This window comes from Protopterus annectens, chromosome 3.part0 (assembly GCF_019279795.1).
Source record: "Protopterus annectens isolate FY-2018-M chromosome 3.part0, PAN1.0, whole genome shotgun sequence".
NCBI lineage: Eukaryota > Metazoa > Chordata > Ceratodontiformes > Protopteridae > Protopterus > Protopterus annectens.
In genome coordinates, this window is record NC_056731.1 from 207736466 (window position 1) to 207759853 (window position 23388).

The following is a 23388-nucleotide window of genomic DNA, read 5'->3' on the forward strand; positions in this document are numbered from 1 at the left end:
GCTTCTTTCAGGCAAGAAACCCTTATTTTTAGATATTTTGAGGGGGTATTCCTACAAATGAAACATACATTAGGTGTGAGAATCTTACAGACACATGCTTCTACTCTCTAAGCAAGCAAACAATTCACATTCACAACAGTCAAAGGATATACGGCAAACAGTAGCTCCGTATCTATACAGAGTTAATTGCGTCATATACACAATAAAGGTTAGGAAACAGTATTGCACAAAGCTAGACCTTAATTTCATTGTTGCACAAAGCTAGACATTAATATCAGTTTTAGAAATGTTGTGAACAGGGAAAGTATTTAGTCTTCATTTCCTCTTGCAGTATTTCTTTGTTAAACAGGCGACCATTCCACTTGCAAGAAAAGTTCGGAATAGAAAAAACGATCTATGCCAGGGTCATTAAACAAGCCTTATTAGAATGCATTACATGTAAAAAAGCAGGTACTGGGCAGCAACAACTGCCATAAATAATTTTTTAAAGGCTCAGAGTGCGTGCATGATTATACAGAGTTGCTAATGCAGAGGCACGGATTTAAATGGAGACATACGCTGTATAAATTTACCATATATGGCTCATATTTCTGTGTCCTCAACAAATCTTATCAAGAAACTTCAGTACAGACTAAAAACTTGCCCAAATAAATGCTGGGATAATAGTGTTCAAAAACTTCAGAGGCACAATTCAAAGTAAGGCAGAATGCTATGTCTCCGGCTTGCTGCCTTGATAAAGGATTTATAAGACAAGGAAGGGAGTTTTGGGGATAGATGCTCTGTGGTCTGACTATACCTCTCTTAAAATTGTAGGCAGCAGCCTGATATACTGCTAATAACATCTAGTCCCAAATATATGAATATATTCATAATAATAACAGAAGTGTCATCAACCTTTCAAACTGTTAACAACAAATAGTCCTAAGAAAGAAAAAGGGATAGACATAGAAATTTCAACAAGAAATAAAATCTGGCAATGGGTGGAATGGGCAAAATAGCATGTTTACTATCAAAAATCAGTGAATGACTCTTACCTAAAAACTCTAGCTGTAAAATATTGAAAGAAGTCAATGCAGAAAATGAACCGGAAGAAGCTATAGTGCATGATACAGAGCCTTGTTATAAAGTTCCAGCAATTAAGGTAGAGAGAAAGAAGTTCATAGTAAGAAGTTCAGTACTAGAGCAAAAGGAAGCTGAGCAGAGGCCTAAGTTTCCCTCTGTAAGATCAAGATAAGAAGACTAGTCAAAAGGAATAGTCTTAACAGCAAGCACTTAAAGAAATTATTGTTACTGGGGTAAAGGTGAAGGAACTACCAAATACAAAACCAGAAAATCTGTATCAAGAGTTACTTATTCTAGAAGAAGAACTGGAAGAAACACTCAGACCTGTATTTGTAGGTGAAGAAGCTATACTCTCTACTTCATGACAAGGTAATTACTAAAGACTCCTTGACTTGGTTGATCTGCAGATAAGCAAACAAAACTTTATGAAAACACAATGAGAGGTTAATACATTAAGCAGTGCCGGAGAAAACATAACCATATTGTATGGGGAAACAATATGCACATTCCCACATCTAATACCCATATTTGAGTTAAAGAATGGCTAGCCCTTTAGGGTACAAAGATACTAACCATAGTGTCTATTGATTTCAAACACTTGTGATAAAACCGGCACATATCCCTATTTTGTGATGACACTTAGAAGAATGGAAAAATAATAAAGCTAAAATTTAAGCTAAGTTTTATTTTCCTTGTATAATGAAAGACACTGGGAATTTCTGGAAGTCTGCCCAAAATTTCAAAGGACTACATTGCATCCTGGATGTGGCTGTTTTATTGAAGTCCCATTCAAGCAGACAGCCATGGATCCTGCAATCCACTGTAGAATTTTGGTAGTCATATCAATGCATACCATTGATAACTGCATATGCCACTAAGTTTCCTGAAGTCTATTTATGTTCTGTGAAATGTGCTAGGTTTGTCAGAGTTTTAAAGTAAAACACTTAAGAACTTCAGTGCACCACCCTCAAACTAATGGGTAATGGAGTGCCCTAAAAATGCATTATCTCAGGATATAGGTGATGAGAAACACAAGGTTAGCTATCGAGGCATGAACCTAAATTAGGCTGAGACTAAGTATTCTGCCTTAGAGTGGGAAAGTCTTGATATTAAGTGGGCACTAATTTTCCTGCAATATTACTTCATCAGATACAGGTGCACCCTTGTATCTGAAAATACATCCCTGTGATGGTTATATAAACTAAGGGTTACCAAAACCAAATCAGACAGATGTGCTTTATCCCTGCATCACTTTAACATTACTGTGAAACATATGCTGAACTGCAAGAATGCAAACATGGATGGGTTATCTCAGTCCCATTACCCATCCAAATTAAGATAGAACTGGCGAGTTCTAGGCTGGAAGCATACTTATATGCATGAATTACAGTAGTAAATATTTTTAACAGGTAGATAAATCAAAACACCTGCTGAGGCACTGTTAAAAGGAAATCCTGTAGCCTAAATTGGAAGAAGTGTTTGCTGCCTTGATAAAGGATTTATAAGATAAGGAAGGGAGTTTAGGGGATACCTTAACCGGCAGAAGATGTTGATTTACTTGTGGTATAGCAAAAGCTTGTGCATTTACACATGTTGTACCAGCTTACCTGTGGAGTACATCCGTCAGATTTACCAGGAGTCTATGTTTCAAATATTACCGGAGGTCATTGCCAGCTTATTTTGAGCTGCAACACTAAATAAAGGAACTCTATGAACTCTTGGGTTTCTGTGAAACATAAAAAAGAAGACCCAGCTGAAAGTGCTCTGCATAGGGGGGTTTCTGTTTCCTTTTCGTGGAACTTAACTTTGTATCAATGAAGTAGCAGTGTAAATAAAATACACCGAAACCATGAAAAGAGTTTTCAGTGTGGGAATATATTACTCTATGTATCTATGTATCCATCTATTTGTCTATTTATCTGTCTGTCTTTCTATCCATCTATTAAGATAAACATAGTTATATTATGTATTTATTTATTTGTCTATGTATTTAGCTAGTTTGCTTCTATTTATATGTGATGTTTTACCTGGACTGGTTACATAACAATATCAGCATTTTTAATCTGTGTAACAATATGTATTTCACCACCTCAAAATTATATCTAACCTTTCCCAGAAAACTATTCTCTGTCAAAATGCAATATTAAACATGTATATTTCTCTAGAAAAAAAAATAAGTATGTCACAAGTGGGTGAATATGTTCATGTGTAAGTGGAAAGTGTTATGCAAAGATTGCTCTGCTGATTGTCTGAATGATTCTCCCATGGCATCTCTTTTGCCCTATATATAATGTTGCAGGAATAAGTACTAATTAAACAATGACTTGCCATTAATATTCTGAAATGAGCATGCTGATTGGTGAGCCCAATCAGCATGCCCTTTCTTAATGCCAGCATATCCCAACAGAAAAAGATCCGGTCGCTTGGACTTTTTTCCATTGGTATACGCTAACTTTTAACTTTTTTTTTTACAATAATTAAATAAATAAAAACTGAAATCCGGACAAGGCAGAGAGACATTACAGAGAAAATACTAGGAAAATCAGGTACGTTATTCAAAACTAAACACACGCACCTGATTTCCTTGTATTGCCTCCACTCTGTCTCTCTCCTTCCCCTACACTGTCTGAAACATTTTTTTTTTATTTAAAAAGAAAAGAAAAATGGTGGAATGGAGACCTTCTTTTCTCCGTTGCTTCCTTTACAAAGCACTGATGTACTGGGTATGCATGGGAACGCAAGTCACATATGCATGTGCAGTACATCAAAGAAAGGCAACGGGATATATACCAGCCATGGAAGGACAGTATGGTGCTGTTATACAAAGACATTATTTAAGAAAACAAAGTATTTTTTTCTTAAATAATGTCATTGTATAATAGCAATAACCGACTCTGTGGTGTGGCATTAAAAGATTTACCCATGTTTGGCTTCATTTAATCACTTGAGCTTTGCCTTTAAAAAGTCATATTTTAGGAACAGCCAGAGTGCAAACATATGTCATAAAATAGCAATATATAATGTGTGTTTTTAAAGTAAGATGGAATTTAAAACAAGGTGATGCAATTCTCATGACTACCAACATTTTTATAAGAATGAACTTGTTGGAAGAACAGCAGGGTAGCTAGAAGACTGTAGATGTCAAGCTCTTCACAGACTATGGTATGGATACTTTTTAGTGTATCCTATACCCCCATTGATTCTTTTTTCATAAGCCACTCATGGAGACCATTCAGCTGGGCCAACTTCAGCTTCCATGAAGAAACGCTCATTCAGTATTTCACAGAGAGCAGCCTCATGGGTAGCTATCTGGCATGAAAAGTCCAGGAGACCATTAAGTAGCTCAGGAGTGTCTATATTATAACCTCGAACAATTAAAAGAGCGAATGCTCTTTAATCAACCCCTTAAAATCAAAAGTACTAAATCCTGAACACATGGAGCAGGGATTTTTTCCCAAGGGAAAAAAATCACTTGGCTGTTTTCGTGACTTTGCCATTTCCTCTACTGTGGTGTGATCTTGGAATTGGCATATTTAAGTAGGGGGGTGAGGGCCCCCCCCCCACTTTATTTTGTGTTTGGATTTTTTTTTTTTTTTGCGGAGCAGCAATTTTTTTCCCCTGGGAAAAAAATCACTGTTCCGTGTGTTTGGGATTTAGTGCTTTTGATTTTAAGGGGTCGATTAAAGAGCGTTCGCTCGTTTAGTCATTCGCGGTTATAATATAGACCCAGTCAGGATACTATTTGCTTAATGAAGGATGAGGGAATCAAACTTTGTTCCACAGACAGTAACTCTTTAAAGCTGATAGCCTTAGTCCTCTGTGCTAAGTGTCAAACTGTCAAAGTAACTGCATATTTAAAACTTTCATTGCATGGTGTATTCTGAGATATGCACAACAGTGTAGATATAATTTCTATATAAGAAATCATAATGTGTAGTAATTTAATTCAACAAGTCACTATATTCTTATTATTTCTTCCCTATTTCAATTAGTTTGACCACACCATGTTGCCTGCGTTTATTTTCTTTTTCTTTTTCATTCGATGGTTGTTTTATTTTTCAAGCAAAATGGAGTTATATATGTTTTTATGTATATTTTCTTCCATTCCTGTAGCACTTGCCTTAGCATTTTTGTCTCAAATATTTTTTTTTATTTTCAGTTAAAATAACATTTACATAATATTTTTAAATATCATTTTAAACAACTATATACAATATTTACAATAGCCTGACTTTCAGTTATATACACTGTATGTTATTAAATAGAATTAACAGATCAGTTATCAGAGATACAATATTGATTATTGCAGAGTGTCCAACAAAAATATAACTTTCTTCCAAGGATTATTTACCAATGGCTTGGGATAAATTTGTAGTTCTTTGATTTTTATTTCCATCAATGCAGTTGTCTTCAGTAAAGTGTAGAATTCCTCCAAGGTCGGAGGTGTATTTGAATTCCACCTTCTAGTTATGCATTTCCTAGATAAAGCAAGTATTGTCCATAATAAATACATATTTGTCTTATTCAGGTAGGGACCTTCATTTACATTTAGAATGATCAATACTTTAGTTAAGGTAAAGGATTCATTAAATAATGCTTGTAAAAAATGATTGATTCCATTCCAATATGATTTCATTTTATTACATTCACAAAAATATGAATCCAGTTTGCTTTATTTGACTTTTCACACCTCCAGCAAAAAACATTTGTAGTGATACTGATCTTTTTAATTCTATCTGGTGTTAAAAATGCTCTATGCAAGTATTTCCAGTTAAATATTTTCCAGTACTGTGTGTTAGAGGTGTAATTAACTGATAGTAAGATGTTAGTTTTAATTTCTTCTGTTAACTGCAAGGACTGACCTTTTGTTAAAAACTGCCAGTATGATGATTTAGGAATTGTTTTATATCTTATTAACTCTTTATATAGATTTGAAATGGAATTTATCTTTTCACAACTATTATATAGAAATTCATACAGAAAACTTATTAAATTTGGAATATCTTTAAATGAGGAATTATTAATTAATCTGCATACATCTTGAGTGTACATTAGAATGCTTTGTAAGGTTAACCAGTCATGTGTTGGAATATTGTAAGAAGTTTTTATCATATGTATATCTTAAACATTTAATTTATTTACACATTGAAACCAGCATAAGAATCCATTTTGTTCCCAGGAGATTATTGTTTACCTATATATTTTGCGAGTAAAGTTCTTAGTGATGGTAAATGGGGTTAAAAGGTCAAACCAAAGTTTTAGACCTATGTTTGCATTGATAAGTTTCCTAAAGGAATTGATGTAATGATTAATCGGTGCTGTTTTAGAAGGTTCTGTTATATTATATTGTATACTTATGCATAGTATGTACCAGGGTTTGTTTGATTTGTCTATTACATTTTTTTAACAGATTAAATTCATTTGTTAATATAGCCATTGTTAATTCTTTCCAGTTGGCAAAATAATTTGGGTTTATCCAGTCGATTGTACTTTTAAGCACAGATGCTTCTATATATGTTTCTATTTCTGGGAAGTTCAATCCTCCTTGTTTCCAGGGTCTAATGTGATGAGTTAGAGCAACTCTATTCTTTTTGGGATACCATAAAAATTATATTAAACATAGAGTTTATTTCTTTAAGAATGCATCTTTCAGGAATTAACTGTATTGCTAATGCTACATATAGTATTTTTGGCAATAAGACCATTTTTATTAATTGCAATCTGTCTTCAAAAGTTAATATAATTTTGTTCGACTTTTCTATCTTTTTATTATTTCAATAATGTTTTTATAATTTATTAATATTGTTTCATTTATATTTTTGCATAACATTATTCCTAAATAATTTAGCATAAGTTCTTGTTTTCTTATGATGGCTTTATATGTAACTTGTAGTTTTTTTTTCTTATTTAAAAATAGAAATTTTGATTTTGATCTATTAAAGTGTAGAGCTGAAATCTTATAACATTTCTCCATTACTTCTTCTAGCTCTCTTAATGACTCCCTGGAATTTGATAGGGTTAATAAAATATCATCAGCAAAAAGCATTATTTTAGATATGTACTTCTCATAGACTTCTATTCTTTTTATTCTAGGATTATTGCATATTATTTTTGCAAGTATTTCTATAGCCAAAACAAATAAAATAGGAGAAAGGGGGCATCCTTGTTTAGTACCCTTTGTTATATGGATATATTCTGAGGTGAAAGGACCTAATTTAATATAGGGTAAGTTATTAATATATACATTTTTAGTAATAAGTTGAAGGGAGGAGGAAATTCAAATAATGCTAAAGTTTTAAATAGATATTCCCAGTTGAGGGATTCAAAGGCTTTTTCTATGTCTAATCCGATTACAATTGTTTCTCTATCTTCTTTATTCACATAATCTATAAGAGTAAGTATCCTTTTAATATTATCATGTGTGTGCCTGTTATATAAAAATCCAGTTTGATCATTATTAATTTTCTTTGAAAGTGGGATTTTCATTCTGTTAGCTAGTATTGACATGAATATTTTGTAATCATTATTCAGTAATGATATAGGTCTGTATGAGGTGCAAAGGTCTGATGATTTATTATCTTTTAGAATTGGTGTTATGAGAGAATATTTCCATGAGGGTGGTATTTTTGCTTCTGACTGGACTTCTAGCAAAGTTTTATGAGAAAGGGAGATTACTGTCGAAGGGAAGAGTTTGTAAATTTCCATAATTATGCCATCTGTCCCTGGAGTTTTGTTAGATTTACTTTCTTTTATCTTGTAAACAATTTCTTTGTAGGATATAGTTTTTTGCAGGTCTAGTTTAAGTTTTCGGGATTTTTTTTTATATTGATAAGGTTTGTATCTAAGTTTATTTGGTTGGTATCTAAATCTTCTTTTTTGAAGTGTTCCATATAATGGAACCAAAATGCTTCAAGGATGTCATCTATATCTGATACTTTTACTCCTTTCTTTTCATGATATATACTACTAATGTTATTTGCTTTAAATTGTATTTTAGTTCTTGTAGATAAGTTATGCAGCTATATGGGGGAGGTGGCTAATGAGTTCATTTTTGATTTTTCCAAGGCTGGACAAGTTTTGTGTGTTAGAATTTCATTATATTTTTTATTTAATTTCTCTATTTCCTTTTTGACTTCTGGACAATTCTGATTTTTTGTTAGATTTTGCTGTCAAGAGACTGGTTTGCAAGTCTAATGATTCAGATTCCCACTCTCTAACTTTGTTTTTGTACCAGCTAAGGGTCTTACCAAATAAATACACTTTTAATGAGTCCCAAACCATGACTCTACTGATTTCTGTTGTATTATTAATTTCAAGAAATAATTGTAGTTCTGACAACATCCAGGGTCTGAATTCTTTAATTTTCATGATATATTATGGTATTCTAGTTGAGAGGATTAAAGGTTTAAACTCTGCTTGGAGCTTCATTATCAGAGAGTTATGATCTGAGAAGGGGCATGGAACTATTGAGAAGTTAAGGATTTTTGTTTGTAAATCTTGAACTACGAATAATTTGTCTATTCTGGTTTGTGTTCCAAATCTATGGTCTTTATGGGAAATAATAAGGATTTATCATCCTTTACTTTAAAAGTGTCAATTAAATGAAATGAATCAATCCATTTTTTAAGGATTTTGAAATAGTTGCTATGCGAAAATACTTCTTGGTGGTTTCAGAAGCTTCTAAGGTACAATTAAAGTCTCCTGCCAGTACAAGATTTCCTTTATAATTGTTGGAAATAAAATCTAGGTGTTTTTTTAACCTTTCCTGCTCCAATTCCTGGGAACCAATATAGATTAGCTAAAGTCCATATTCTGTTATTACATTTATTTATAACAAATGCTAGTAGACCTTCTTTGTCTTCATATTTATAAATAACTTTTGGAGTGATTATGTTTTTCTTCCAGAGAATTTATATACCTTTTGTCTTTGTTCTATAGGAAGATTGAGTTAAGACTGTATAGTCCTTAGGGTGCCAAATAAAGCTATCATTAGTCTTAAAATGCATTTCCTTGAGAAACGCTACTTGTGCCTTATTTAGATTTAAATATTTTAGTAAGTTTGATCTTTTATTTGCATTATTTAAGCCATTAGTGTTTAATGATAAGAATGTTAAATCGATTTCAAGTTATTGTTGGAAGAAACTTTTTGCTTCTTTTTTTATTTTGATTATAGTAGTTATACCATATTCTCTGATAACATCTGATGTTATTTTTATGTGTGTAAATTTGGGAGTGTAATTTAATGTTCTTTCTTCTTTAAATATAAGTAGGGTAAAATTCTGGTCAGGCTTTAAAAAGTACTTCTATAAAACATTATTTCTAAAGTATCAAATACAAATAAATAAGAATTTCCCATTAAACATGGAATGAAAGTCATTCCTAATCCAATAGATAAAGATAGATCTATTGGATTATCACTCATACCGTTAACCAACAATATCAACTGAGCTCCATATGTAAAATTATTATATGTAGAATTTTCATAAAAGAGATATGAAATTCTATATTATTCTATTATTGTTCTATAGTATTTTATATATCAGGATGGAATGTTAGTTGTGTAAACAATTATTATGTTGACTTAGAAAATATCCAATATTTAGTTACCCTTAAGAGATCCCATACATGTCAGATATGTCATTTTGGATAAATTAAATGCAACAGAGGAGCGTACACTAAATAAGCCAACAACAAATAGATTATTACTAAAATAATTTGACTAAAAGGACTCTACAGGAGACAATGAATGATTATCAATTAAATATGAATTTACTGTAGGTGTACTGTCTTCCTTTACTTTCCCACTCTTCAGCTCACCAACTTCAACTTACACTTATAAAAAGACATGGCTTATCATTGTTATCCTGACTCAGAGTAGTGGCACCCTACATTCTAGTGTGCAGTGCTTTTACATATTTATAGATTTACAAAGCAGAGTCTAAGAATGAACTATGATCACCCTGACAATTCCCATCTTGCATAGGACACCTCCTGTTTCCAGAATGGGTAATCACATCAGGTCTAGAATGAATATGAAGGTACCTATATGGTAATCAAGACTTACCTTAGGTAAGTATTAATCGAATAGTATTTAGAGCTTCTAAGAGAGTTTTCGGGGCAGTTAGAATACTCTTAAGCTTCTCCTCCATTGACCAAAAACAGAGATTTCCCTTCCCTTTTTTTCCCTTGTTTTGAGTCTGCATGTTCTCCCTGTGGTTGAGTGGCCTCCGAAAAACATGCGTGAACGGGCATACCTTTATTGAAGGTTGGGTGTCGGGCTGGCAACTCAGCACCATAAAAATCGACTGCCAATCATTAGTGGACCAGGGTTCCGCTGTGGCGACCCCTAACCGGGAAAAAACATAAAGACAAACAACAACAACTAATAAAAGAAATTCAGCAAACATAGTTAAACAGAAATAACATTCAGTAGTCCGTCTTGTAATGACTTGCAATCCATTAAACAAGTCATTGACTAACATCACTTTAGTAAACATTATAAAGACAAATTAGAAATAATTTCCTAGCTCTTTAAATTTTCTGATAAAGCAAAAAGTTAACAATAAGCTATTTTAACTGAAAGTATAAAGCATTTCAAATTTTCCTTGCATGTATACATTTCTACTTATATTGTAGTGTCATGTACAATACTTCACTTCTTCAAATCATTCCTTTTCAGTTCAGGTTTCGTTTTGTCAAAATGGCAACAATATTTCAAGGGGACAATTAATATTTAGACTGATGTTTCAAATAAATAACTTGTCAGTTGCCAAATGAGTTAGTTTAGAATGTATGGTTAGTGCAAATATAGCATGATGCAAAAATAATATGTATTTTATCGTGTGCTCTAGAGCCTGTCATATGCAGGTGACATATATAATGTAGCATATAAAGAGCAGATAGCTTATGGATTCAGGTTGTTAAAGTAAGTTATGCTTATTAATCAGGCAGTTTCATTTAAATTCACAAGTAATTTGCAGACATTTCAGTTGAGTTTCCAGAAATGTGTAGTCCAATGTGAGTAATTGAGTCCACTTTTCCTCATAAACATATGTTGCAATTCATTAAACTAAGCAGAGTCTAATATCTGTCTAATAATCATTATAAAGACAAAGAATAGTAATTTCCTAGCTCTTCAAACTTTCTGATATCGCAAAATGTTGACAGTAAGCTATTTTAGCTGGAAGACTAAAACATTTTTTTACTTCCTTGTGAATATATATTTTTACTTTTACTGTAGTGTCAAGAACTGTCTTTGAAATCTATGCATTACTTCAATTCTTTCAAGTCATTCATTTTACAGTTCAGATTATATTTTGTCAAAATATTTAAACTGATATTTTAAATGAATAGCTATCAGTTACCAAGTGAATTTGTACAGAGTGTGAGGTAACTGCAAAGATAACATGCTGCAAAAAGTAATATGTATCTTTTCATGTGCTCTAGAGACTGACAATTTCAAGTAACATATAAAATGTAACCTTTACAGTGCAGACACCTTGTGAAATCAGCATGATAAAGTGATTAATACTTTTTAATCAAGCAGCTACATTTCAGTGCACATGTAGTTTGAAAACATTTCAGTAGTATTTCCAGGAATATGTAATCCTGTGAGGATAAATCATAAAATATTTACAAATAATCCTATTATGTATTTATTTGACCTTGTTTAGATTGTTTTTCATTTTAATAACTAAACAACATTACTTTTTCTTATTATTTGTCATTAGGGTTGCCACCTTTTCAAATGGCCAAAGTGGGACATTTTCGGGATAAACATCAGATTTTACAGGCCGACACATACCCACGTTCAGTACAAAGGATAGAACTTAACTTTTTTGCCTACATAAAAGCTTATTCTTGTAGCATTTTAGTTGCTTATTCTGTTTCTTATAACACTTAGGTATTTTAGATGCAGAATAACTGTTTTATGCAACTATTACATAAAAAATAGGAAATAACTTTGTCCTAAAATCTAATGACATTTGCCAATTTTTTAAATTTTTTGTCAGGACACAACTGCCCAAAGAGGGACTATCCCTCACAAAGTGGGACAGGTGATAACCCTATTTGTTATCTGTGAGGCTAAATGCACTTCGCAGATTCACAATGTCCTTAGAAACTGCAACAATTGTTACGGTTGCTATGGCAATGCAAATAGAATGTGAAGAAAGCTTCACTTCTCTTAACCAACAGAACATTTTTCCCTCCTTTTTTATGTATTTGTTAATAATAAAAGGAAATAATTCAAAGGACATATGTACATGAATGGAACATTTCAGAGTTTATCGCGAACATGTCCCCAATCCCAATAAGCATAACAGTGACTATCATAAATGTAATAAATATTGTAATAACAATTAATTAAGTTCACTAATACAATTAGTCTACCTTAAAACTAGATTATGTTAGACTATTATTTATCTATGTATAGATAGTGAGTTATTAAATATATACAGACTATATTAGTATAGTAAATAGGAGAGAATTTAGAGAGGGAGACAAGATGCAGTTAAAATAAATAATGAGAAAAGAGAGAAAAGAGAAAGAAAAGAGAAAATTAAGAGAAAATACACATATAATATGTATGTTGATTTACAGTATAAATATTTTATGTGCTATATAACTCTCCTTCTGTCAAAGAAAAGTACCCTGTTTTACATACCTGAGGTAATGTGAAAACTCTCATGTGTCATCTAAATTCTAAGCAGTAAAATTGGTCCTTTAAAGTAATGTTAAAACAATTCATATCACAGTAGATGCTTTGAGAGATTTGGCTGTAACAGTATCAGTCTTTTGCTTCTTCTTTTTGACATCTGTCCAGACATTTCTTTCTTTTGTTCTCTTAAGAGAAGGTGACATCCAATCCATATCTTCTGGTAAAGTAATCACATTATTAGTTTTAATAAATGAAGAGGCTTCCTCTAAGTCAATAAAAGTCCTCATCTTGTTGGCATACGGTATTCTTATCTTAGCTGGATATGCAAGTTGTGCCTTGATGTTATTTTGTTTCAGAAACTTTATCATTGGCCACACTTTTTTCCTTTGTTCCATTATTCTAGATGCATAGTAATTATCAAATCTTATCAGGGTCTGTTTATATTTTAGAAGTGCCTTCCTCCAAGCAGATCTTAAAATCAGTTCCTTGTCCAAGTATGAAATAAATGTGATAATTATTGACCTAGGAGGAGAGTTTGGGTTAGTACAGGTTTCCCAAAAGCTCTGTGTGCCCTTTCAATGCCAAAGGAAAGTCCTTTCTTTTAAATTTAAAAAGTCAGGGATCCAGCTTGATAAAAAGGAAATAATATCCTCACCTTCTGTGTTTTCAGGTAATCCGAAAATCCTGATGTTATTTGTCCTCTCCCTATTTTCCAAGTCATCTACTTTATTAACCAACCAAGTGTTTTGTTTAAGAAGCAATTCTTTCTGTGTTTCCTCTTCCTTAAGTCTGCTTTCTAAGTCATTTAGAAAAACCTCTATTCCTGTTATCCTTGTCTGGTGTTGTTGTAGCATTTCCTTGAGGGTGTCAGCCTGTTTTTGACTGCTTGTTTTAAGATTTTCCAGGTTCTCTTTAAAATCATCCATCTTCAAAGACAACCACTGCAGGGTAGATGCCATCTGTTATAGTTCCTTCCTTAAGGCAACATCCTGGTGAGAATTCTTTGAGTTGCTCATTTTAACAAGTGAATATATCTCCCAGCTTTTTGATAGGAAATTATTTGTAAAACTTCACCAAAGTTTCTAATTATGTAAATTAGTCCTTTATCTATAAGATTTTATACTTTGAAGAAAAAAAAAGAATATTTTTTCCTGTCTTATTTAACAAGTTATATGGAGCACTAAAATACTGCTGCTTTCAGTTAGTCATTTCAGGCTCCGCCCCCTGCCTTAGCATTTTTTGATAGACAAGCATTTTCACTTGAGGTCTATTTCTGTCTACTGGATACTTTTCAGGTGTTCTTAAACTGTCTGACATTTATTGTTTAATATGTTTTGTATATTATTTTTTTTTTATGCACCAGACCTAAACATTGTCTGTAAAGTACATAAACTTCACATGCAACATAAATAGGACATGCTGATGGGACAGGTATGTGTCTCAGAAACTACCCCCTTCTCTGGAGCATGCTTGCCATCCAGATAGATACAGACATCATGTAAATGCTTCATCATCCATGCCCAAGTCTGCATATACCCCATAACATAACTCAGTATTAGCCTGTCAAAATCATTTGGGAAGCAAGGTTAGGCTTAAAAACTCCCCTCCCACACCCCTGTTAGCATAGTAATGGCATATGACTCTATTAACCTAAAAGTCTTTAGAATGCTCCTTCTGCAGTCTCATGCCTATTTCCCTACTTCTTTCAAGATAAACGATTCTGAAGTGTTTTTAAACATGGGTTCTTTTTCTTCCAGCAATGGTAAGTTACAGATTCCTGAGCATCTTTAGACATAGGGCTTTTCTCTGATGCTATGGCCATTTGATAATCAGTTTCTTGTGACATCTCTGAATCGCTGTTATCCCTAAATGGAAAATGGAGCTCTACTATTCATTGAATAAAAGGACAATGTATATTTTATATGTTGGTGGTCATAGAACATAGTGTTTGGGGTGCTGGATTACTTCATTTTAATCATTTTATTGAAAAAAATATGTTTATTGGTCTCTTCTTCTTTAATGATGGAGCTTTGTGGCTTTATAATTATATTTAAGAAGTGATCTGTTTAAGTGGACTTTTGTGTGATGAAGTTCCTGGTACTGAAGTGTTAAAGCACTAACATTTGTTATTTAATTAAGACTGACAAATGCCTTGACCCAATTTAATTATAGTCACAGAGTCTACATACATGATCTTGAGAATATGTATGACATTCTGCGGAAATTAAATCAGTATAGGATTTTTGCATAAGTAAATGTATTTTTTGGCATTTTATCATGGTATTACAAAGGGCATATTACTTTCTCCAATATGATCTCTTTCAAAAGTACCCCATATATATTGTCACATGTGTATCTGTAGTTGAGAAACCCAAATAGCGAACCCAGTATAATTTTATCTAGTAGAAAATGAAGTGCAGAGGGACACATTTCCATAAATATTCACAAAGACTAGCATCTGAAGCATTTCTCCCCAGGCCTCTGCTGAAAATTGGCTTTGGACCATGTCGGACTTTCCCATTTAACAAATGTTAAATAAATAAAATATTTTAATAATCTGAGTTAAGTAAAGATATTAGTCTATATGATAACACTTCAAACTACATTTTTTGAGCTTCATTATCATTGCAGTCATTTCACTTTTCCACAAAAGGAGGATGTTCTAATCCTTCCAAGCAGAAAAAAATATAATTTGTGCAACTATAGACTTCAGTCGGTAGACCATAATACCTCTGAACTTTACTTTTTATTATTCAACGAACTACCTTTTGTATATCATACACTGAAAATGTGGCTGATGGCATAGTTGCATCTGCCTTTGTGAACTTTTTTAGAGGTAAATGCACCAACAGGTACTATGTCTTTGATTGTCAGTGAGCTTCTGATATACCTCCTAAAAGTTTTGTTGAAATAACCATATAAACATGTTTTGCCACATACTGTCTGCCCAGTGCTTGCACTCTGCTAAGAGTGAGCACTTTAAGAATTTTACAAAAGCAGTCAAAATCAAAATTTGGTAACAGGGCTAAAAAATGGATGCCTTACTTTCATCACCTGTATCAAAGTCTTACAATTCAGTATGGGCAATATCTATAAATGCAATTCTTTAGACCTAATTCTTTTGACCTAAATGCCAGTTTATTCTTTTGTAATATAAGTCATTTCACTTCTAAAAATATCTACTTTGGGATCACACTTCCTTATTAAATATGCCATCATCTTAATAAACTGTCCATGAAGACATCTCATCAAAGCATCCCAAAGTAAAGAGGGCAATGAGTTTCTCCGTTTATGTCATAATTTCTGCCATAGCCATTAGTGTCAATTGTTTTTCTTGCAACAAGCTTAAGCAAAACTGTGTTTAATCTCCATAAAGAAGAAAGAATCATGTGCAATTGTGCATTCTATAATATCACTATTCAGTGATATAATATTACTGGGGCAAAACTTAAATCAGACCACCTAGGTATTATTACGATATTCAAAATTCTGATATAAATAACGCATGGTATAAGCATAAGTTGAAATGCACTGAAAATAAAATGTTTTGCTTTTTTATTTTTAGAACAGGTTCCTATAAACCCCAAAGGTGGTCCTTGAGAACTTAGGCTTGAATATAAAGACCTCTCATGACAATTAAGTTTAAATGCAAGCACACACCCTGGTATGAATGACACGGTCTCTTTAAGCAGTATTTTAAATCTATGTGCTGCTAAGTTATAACAAGAGTATTAGAATTGGATATTTTTACACAGTAATAGCTGGTAGCTTGTTATAAAGGCTATTATATTTATCTTTATTTTAATTTAAATCTGTTCTTAAAAGTGTGATTTTAAAGTGATTTCTGTGTATATATGTTAGTCACAACCAGATTGGCTTCCTTTTTTGGAGGAGAGCGTCTTGGTTCTGTTTGGGATAGCATGATCCATGCATTCGTGTAAGTGCTTATAGAGTGCATTTGTGTAGGATTCAGCAGTCGTAATTGTATTGTCCATCTGCATGGGTGTCATGAAGTTCACCACTTCTGTCTTGAGAAGCATGAAGTTGGTTTTGGAGAAATTTTTTACCGTGGTTTTCTTAATGGGGGGTGGGGGTGGATATCAAGGGTGAATAGCTTATGGTCAGATCGGACCAACGAGGAGTTGACTTCAAGTGTGGAACACCAGTCATTCATGTTGATAATGACTAGGTCTAGGATATTGTTGCCCCTGATGGGGATGTGGATAAGTTGATCCAGGGTATTGGAGTTTATGAATTCCAGAAAGCATTGTGTGAAAGAGTTGGTACATGAGTAGTTTTCCCAGTTAATGGTGGAGTAGTTGAAATCGCCCATTATTAGGGTGTTTGGTTGAACCCTAATATTTTCCAGTACATCAAGAAAAGAAGAGTGGGAATCCTGGGGCATGGTGGGGGATCTGTAGCAAGCTACAATTTGGATTGCAGTTTTACCCAGAGTTAGTTGCACTTGGATAACCTCAGAAGCATTATGCTGAGCAACTAGCCTGGAGGTGTGGATATCCTTAATGAATAAGGACACACCTCCACCTTTGATGTTCCGGTCCAGGTTACATGGCCGAAAAGTGTGGTATGAGTTATAGCCTGGTAGTGCAGGGGTGCTCTCTGGATCCTCGAACCAGGTCTCAGTCACTGCACAGATATCGATGTTATCCATTTTAAGGAGTGCCTCGAGTGAGTGCATTTTGAGATTTAGACTTCAAGCACTGAGTAGCATTACTCTCAGTTTTTGCTTGTCTGTTCCTGTTACGGTGGTGAATTTGTCATTTGACCCTTTCCTAGAAAAGGCACTATAGGGGCGGCAAGAGCCTTAGTCAGTATCCAGAATCCCAGGGGTGACAGGTACAGGCCATCTCTGGCAAAGCATTGTGGTCTGTCGACCATGTCATCCCAAGCAGACAGATACTGGATCCCCCTAAAATGACACCAGAAGCTTAGACAATTGTTGAAGTCAATCATTTTGTCCTTGTACTGTGGTATCATTCTGGGTGATGGCAGAATGCTACTCAGGGCTGGGGTCATACCTGCCTGGGCTACAAGATCGGAGAGCTCTTCCATGTCTCTTTTCATGTAGTCCAGGGAGGTACATCTCAGGTCGTTCATACCAACATGGACAATAACAGAGTCATATTTGTACTTGCAGAGTGACCTTAGTGCGTGGGTTATGTGGCAGATCCTGGCACCTAACAGGCAGCTGACAGTTACCTTCTCCTTGTTTAGCTTGGTAAGTGGGACATCAGTGTGCCTGACTATAGAGTCATCTATGACTAGTGTGTTGGATACATTGTTTTGCCTTATTGGCTGTGGTTGAGTGGCACACTTTTTGTGGGCTATGTGTCATTTGGGTTGTGTTGAGGGGTGGAAGTTGCTTGCGTTTCTGCTTTGGAGGTCTCTGTTGCTTGGGCAGATTATTATTAAAAGCCTCCATGAATGTTTTTGTGTTTCTATGTGTGGATTTTGGTGGTGTATATTTAGTGAGACTATGTGATAAGTGTGGTGTGATGCAGGTGTTTACCTTCTCCTCTTGAATGTCAAGTTCAGTCTTGGTTGGAGAGAGCTTTACCTCCAGTTTGGCTAGATAAGTGCATCTCTCACAGGTTGTAGTGTCGGGTGGTAGGAGGAGAGGGTTGTCTGTGTACATGAGGCAATTTGTACATTGCCTCAAGATGCCCAGAGTCATCAGATAGACAGGAGAGAACACTGGGAACTGACCTTTGGACGTGCTTGAATAAAAAACTATTTTCCTCTAGATAAGTGAGAAAAGTGAGTACAATAGTTGTTTTTCTCTAAGAAAGTGAGGAAAGTAAGTGCAAAAACTGTTTTCCTCTAGTAATGAGGAAGGTTTAGTGCTATAGTAATTAATAGCTTATTTAGTACTTACAACAAGTTCTGAACAAGTGCTGAGCACAAATAAGCAAATTCAAGTGCTAGAACTAAGAATCTGTATCTGCAGTAGACTAGTTACAGGAAAGAAACAAGTGCAAATGCGGGCTTTTAAATCAGAAAGTTGAGAGAGATGGAAAAGATTGCCCAGATGGCCAATAACTACAATTTCTGGGCCAGAACCACTCCTTGTGTGGTAGAAAGGTTAGCTAGTGCTTACCACTCCCACTGACAAGTTAGAAGGCTTCCCTCCAACACAGAAAGGCTTGGGGGGGGGGGCTCAGAAGCGTACATACAGTCCTGCATACAGCAAATCTGTATCTGGACTACAGTAGTTACAGGAAAGGTAGGAAACAGGCTTACAGTTTTTTTTTTTTTTTTTTTACAGAAAAGTAGCTAAAACAGCAGTAAAAACAATTCAAATGCAGTGCAAGCTAGCACACTTGAGTATGTAGCAATATTAGACCAAACACAGTTTAAAAAATGCAATTACATTAAAAATGACTAAAAACAAGTGCAGAAGGAGTGCATTAGGTAGAATGTGGTAAAGAGATGGGACTGGGGGGAGTGTCCCAGATCAAATCTACAGTGGGGCTGGCAACTGCAAAAGCCACCATATTTAAACAACAAACCAGAAATAGGGAGGGTGGGTGGACAAAACACTTTCAGCAGAGATCTGAAAAACTATACAGTGAATCAAAAATAGTGCACAACTCTGAATAAAATTAGTCCAGCAACAATTTACAGTACACAATTCTGAAGAACCAACAAAATATACTTAGCTCTGTATATTTCCAGATAGTTTGAAAAGAGCTCTGTTAGACACATGTTCCAGCTATCTGGTACTTTGTTTACTTTTTAAAACAATGAGGTTAAAGAGAAAGGAACTTCCTTTGACAAATCCAAATTGACAAGGTTTTTGGGTTAAGAGATTTTCACTGGCCAAATTAATGAGGTCGGATAATATGTTCCATAGCTTTACAATGTGGCTATTGATACTAATGGAGGAGTAAATACCAGGGTTCATGTTTTGGCTACACTTGTGGGATGGCATTAGGAATGTAACCAATTGAGAGGCTTAGATTAAAGAGATTAGGTAGATGTTCTGAGAGGCCCTATTTGGAAAGACAGTCCAGCAACCTAGTATATTATCAGGGCCCATTGATGAGGTGTTCATAGGAGTAAAATTTGAACTAAATTTCTCAGCTAGGATATTATGTATTGTTTTTTATTTAGAGTGTGCAATATTCTTAGGGTCTGGTGCTGAGTTTTGTTATGTGTTAGTTCTTATCTTCTTGACATAATTAAAGAAAGATTTTTACTTATCTTTGGGTTTATTGGCTATTTTAATTTCATACTCAGTTTTGAGGTTTCTAATCGTTTCCTTGAGGTCTTTACTAGTTTGCTTAAGTTTACTCTTAAGGTAGGTAGAATGAGACCTCTTACAAGCAATTGCTTTCTCTTATTATGCAATCTATTTAAACATGTATTATACCACTGGGATTTGTTTCTGACATTCTCATTATACTTTGTGCAAATAGGGACTGCATAATCAGTAATCAGGCAGAGGTATGGATAGTAGCTTTAGAACTGGGATTCATCAGAGGATGTTTATGGAATTTATTTAGGCCATCAAGTAACTGAAGAAGGTTTGCTTTTGAGAAGTCTCTAAACATAGAGGTATTTACAGGAAAATTACCACTAGTTTAAAAGGAAACGGTCACTAAATTCTGTTCTGATTTTATAAACCAGATGGAGACCTGCAAGATGTCATCACATTTGTGAGGACTAGATCAAGGATGTTGGAGCCCCTAGTAGGATAGTTAACTGCTTGTAAAAGAGAGTTAGTATTTATAATATCAAGGAAGCACTGTGTATGCCAACCATTGACAGTGAAGGTTGACCAATTTATTGATGGACAGTTGAAGTCCGCTGTAGAAAAATATTGGGTTTAATGGAGATTTTAGCTAAGATGGTAAGATAGCTATCATCCACGGGATGGGACATAGTGGGTGTTCTGTAATTAACTATGTCTTGTTTATGGTGATTTGGGCATCTAGAAATTCAGATGTGGTAATGCAAAGAATCTGTCTTGAGGTGTTAATATATTTGATAAAACTGATACTCTCCTATAATTGCCGGTAGATCTAAAGATATAATAGGCACATCTACCAGTAATAGATGGAGTGATATTATTGTTTGAAACCTTGTTTCTGTGACTGCATATATACAAATGCAATAAAGTTGCAGGAGAGCATCAAGTTTGGGCATTTTTTATATGACACCTGCCACTGAGCAACTCCATATTAATGTGTTCAAAATTAGAATTTACTAGGTTGGGGTGTTCAGCAGATTGACTCCATCTAAGTGGCACTATAGTAGCAGTAGGAACGTTAAACACATTGTAAAACCCTCAGTAAGAGTGATGCAGACCATCACTGGTACAGTAGGAATGCTTGTTAGCTATCTTATCCCAAGCTGACTCATACTGGATCCTTCAGCTACATGGCCAGTTATTAAAGCCAATTATCTTGACTTTGAATGTTGTCATCATTGTAGGTGATGTCAAAGTGCCACTCAAGGCCAGTGTGTTTCCAGCCTCAGAGATATGCATAGGAAGCTCAATCATATCCTTCGGCTTTTCCCTATAGGTGGACAACCTAATCACCTCCATGTGGATCACTATCAGGTCATAATCAAATTTATCAGGATGGAAGAATTTAAGAGCAAATATAATGTTCCATGTCCTGGCTCCAGAAAGACATTTTCCATGTCCTGGCTCCAGAAAGACATTTATCTGCCACCCTATGCTTGTCCAGCCTTATGACAGTGGTGTCCATATGGCTAACAATATGGTCTCCTATTACTAAAACACTGGCATAGTAACGTGTGGTCTTAATAGGCAATAAGGGTATTAAGTCTTCATCCTTGTGACTCATGGAGGTGTAAGTGCTACCTGTTGGCATGAAGGGTGAAGATGGCATGTTGCTGTGTAAATGAATGCCTGAGGTTTCTTAGCCTTTAGCTTGGGAAGCTTAGGTAGTCTACTGCCAACAACCTCATCATAAGCTGACTTAGCAAAACTGCTCTGTGCCATGTGTGCATGTGTAATGTGCTTACTAAATGTGTTCTAAGGTGAGTAGATGGCCTCTGATATCTCACATATTGAATTATTGTGAAATACTTAGTGTTATCAGGATGGCTATAGAAGTGAAAACAAAATGACTAAGATTCCATATTAGCAAGTATGGATGAAGGGAGTACAACAAAATAGGGTTTATCACAACTTATTCTTGGTATAAGACAAAGGGGGATACGTGACTGGACTAGAAAGTGTGATTATATGGAATATGGCTAAACAATGCAAATATGGGAGTTATAACTTCCATAGTATTCATAAGTGCAAAATAAATGTAAAAGTGACAGATATATGTAAGCTTAATAATGTAATCAGTAACAAGTGCTATATTTAAATCAAATAGATTCACCCAGTAGGCTAATGTGGTCTCTGCCTAGCTAATAAAATCAATGCACAACAGATAGTCTAACCCCATGGATCCGAGTATTATAACGGTAGTACCTACAGATAATCCAAATGAGTAGTATCAAGTAAAATAGCTTTAGTTTCAGTGCAGTAACAATACATCAGACAGCTAAGTAACAAAAGTATATTACAGAGACAACCCTGTACTCACGAGTGCAGTACTGTTGAGCAATATTTTTAAATGTTGTAACACGACAGTAATAAGTAGCAAGCAGAAATGCAATGCCAATGATCAAAAAGTGCAACCAGTAGCTAAGATAATAAGTTAATTTGTTTTTATATACCTGGTATCAGTAACACTCAACACTCCAGTGTTATCTTAAATATTGCTAGCAGTCTGATACAGTATCAAAGTAACATGGTATAATATTGCAATATTATTTACACTTAATAGCACTACAGCCACCAAATAAAAGAGAACAGCACAATGCCATCAGGATGTAATAGTACATTATTATTTAAACTCAATAACGTAACATAACAGCAGAAAAAAAGTGCTAATTTCAGCAGTGTCTCAAGCAGTGTAGTCAGTAAATTAATAAGCTAAAACATAGACAATAATTTTACTGTATGTAATAAGGCAGTAAAAACAATCACAGTAGTACACCACAGTACAGAGTAATATCAGGCTCTGCAGCTATCTCTCAGACAAGCAACAGGATGTGAAATGTCAAAGCCACATCTCCTCTTTCCTGTCAGTAACCACTGGTGTTCCACAAGTCACAATCGTTGGCTTACTACTGCTCAACAAATTTAGAAACAAGGTGTACACAACAACACAATATTCTACTTTCATCCCGTGAGTAGATGACTCAGCTCTCATTTGCTCTATTAAAAACTTGGACTAGCAATAGCTAACCCAAGAGTCTCTCTTTTCTCTCTACTACTGGAGTATGATTAAATGACTCTCAATTACTCCTTAATCCCAAGAAATCCAATTTGAATTTATTTACCTCCAGGCAGCTATCTGAACAAAACAAACAAACAAAATAATAAGAATATTAATACATTTTTTCATCTTCATCCAACCTCACCAAGATTGAATTAGTAACCCACACTATGCATTTAGTGGTCACCATTGATGAAAATCTAAAATCCAATCACTGCATAAAATGAGCTGCATAGAAAACTCATCAAAATGTCAGTACTTTTTATAAGATCAAACCGTATTTTAAAGATACCCATCATAAACTCAGTACTTTTTATAGGATCAAACTGTATCTTG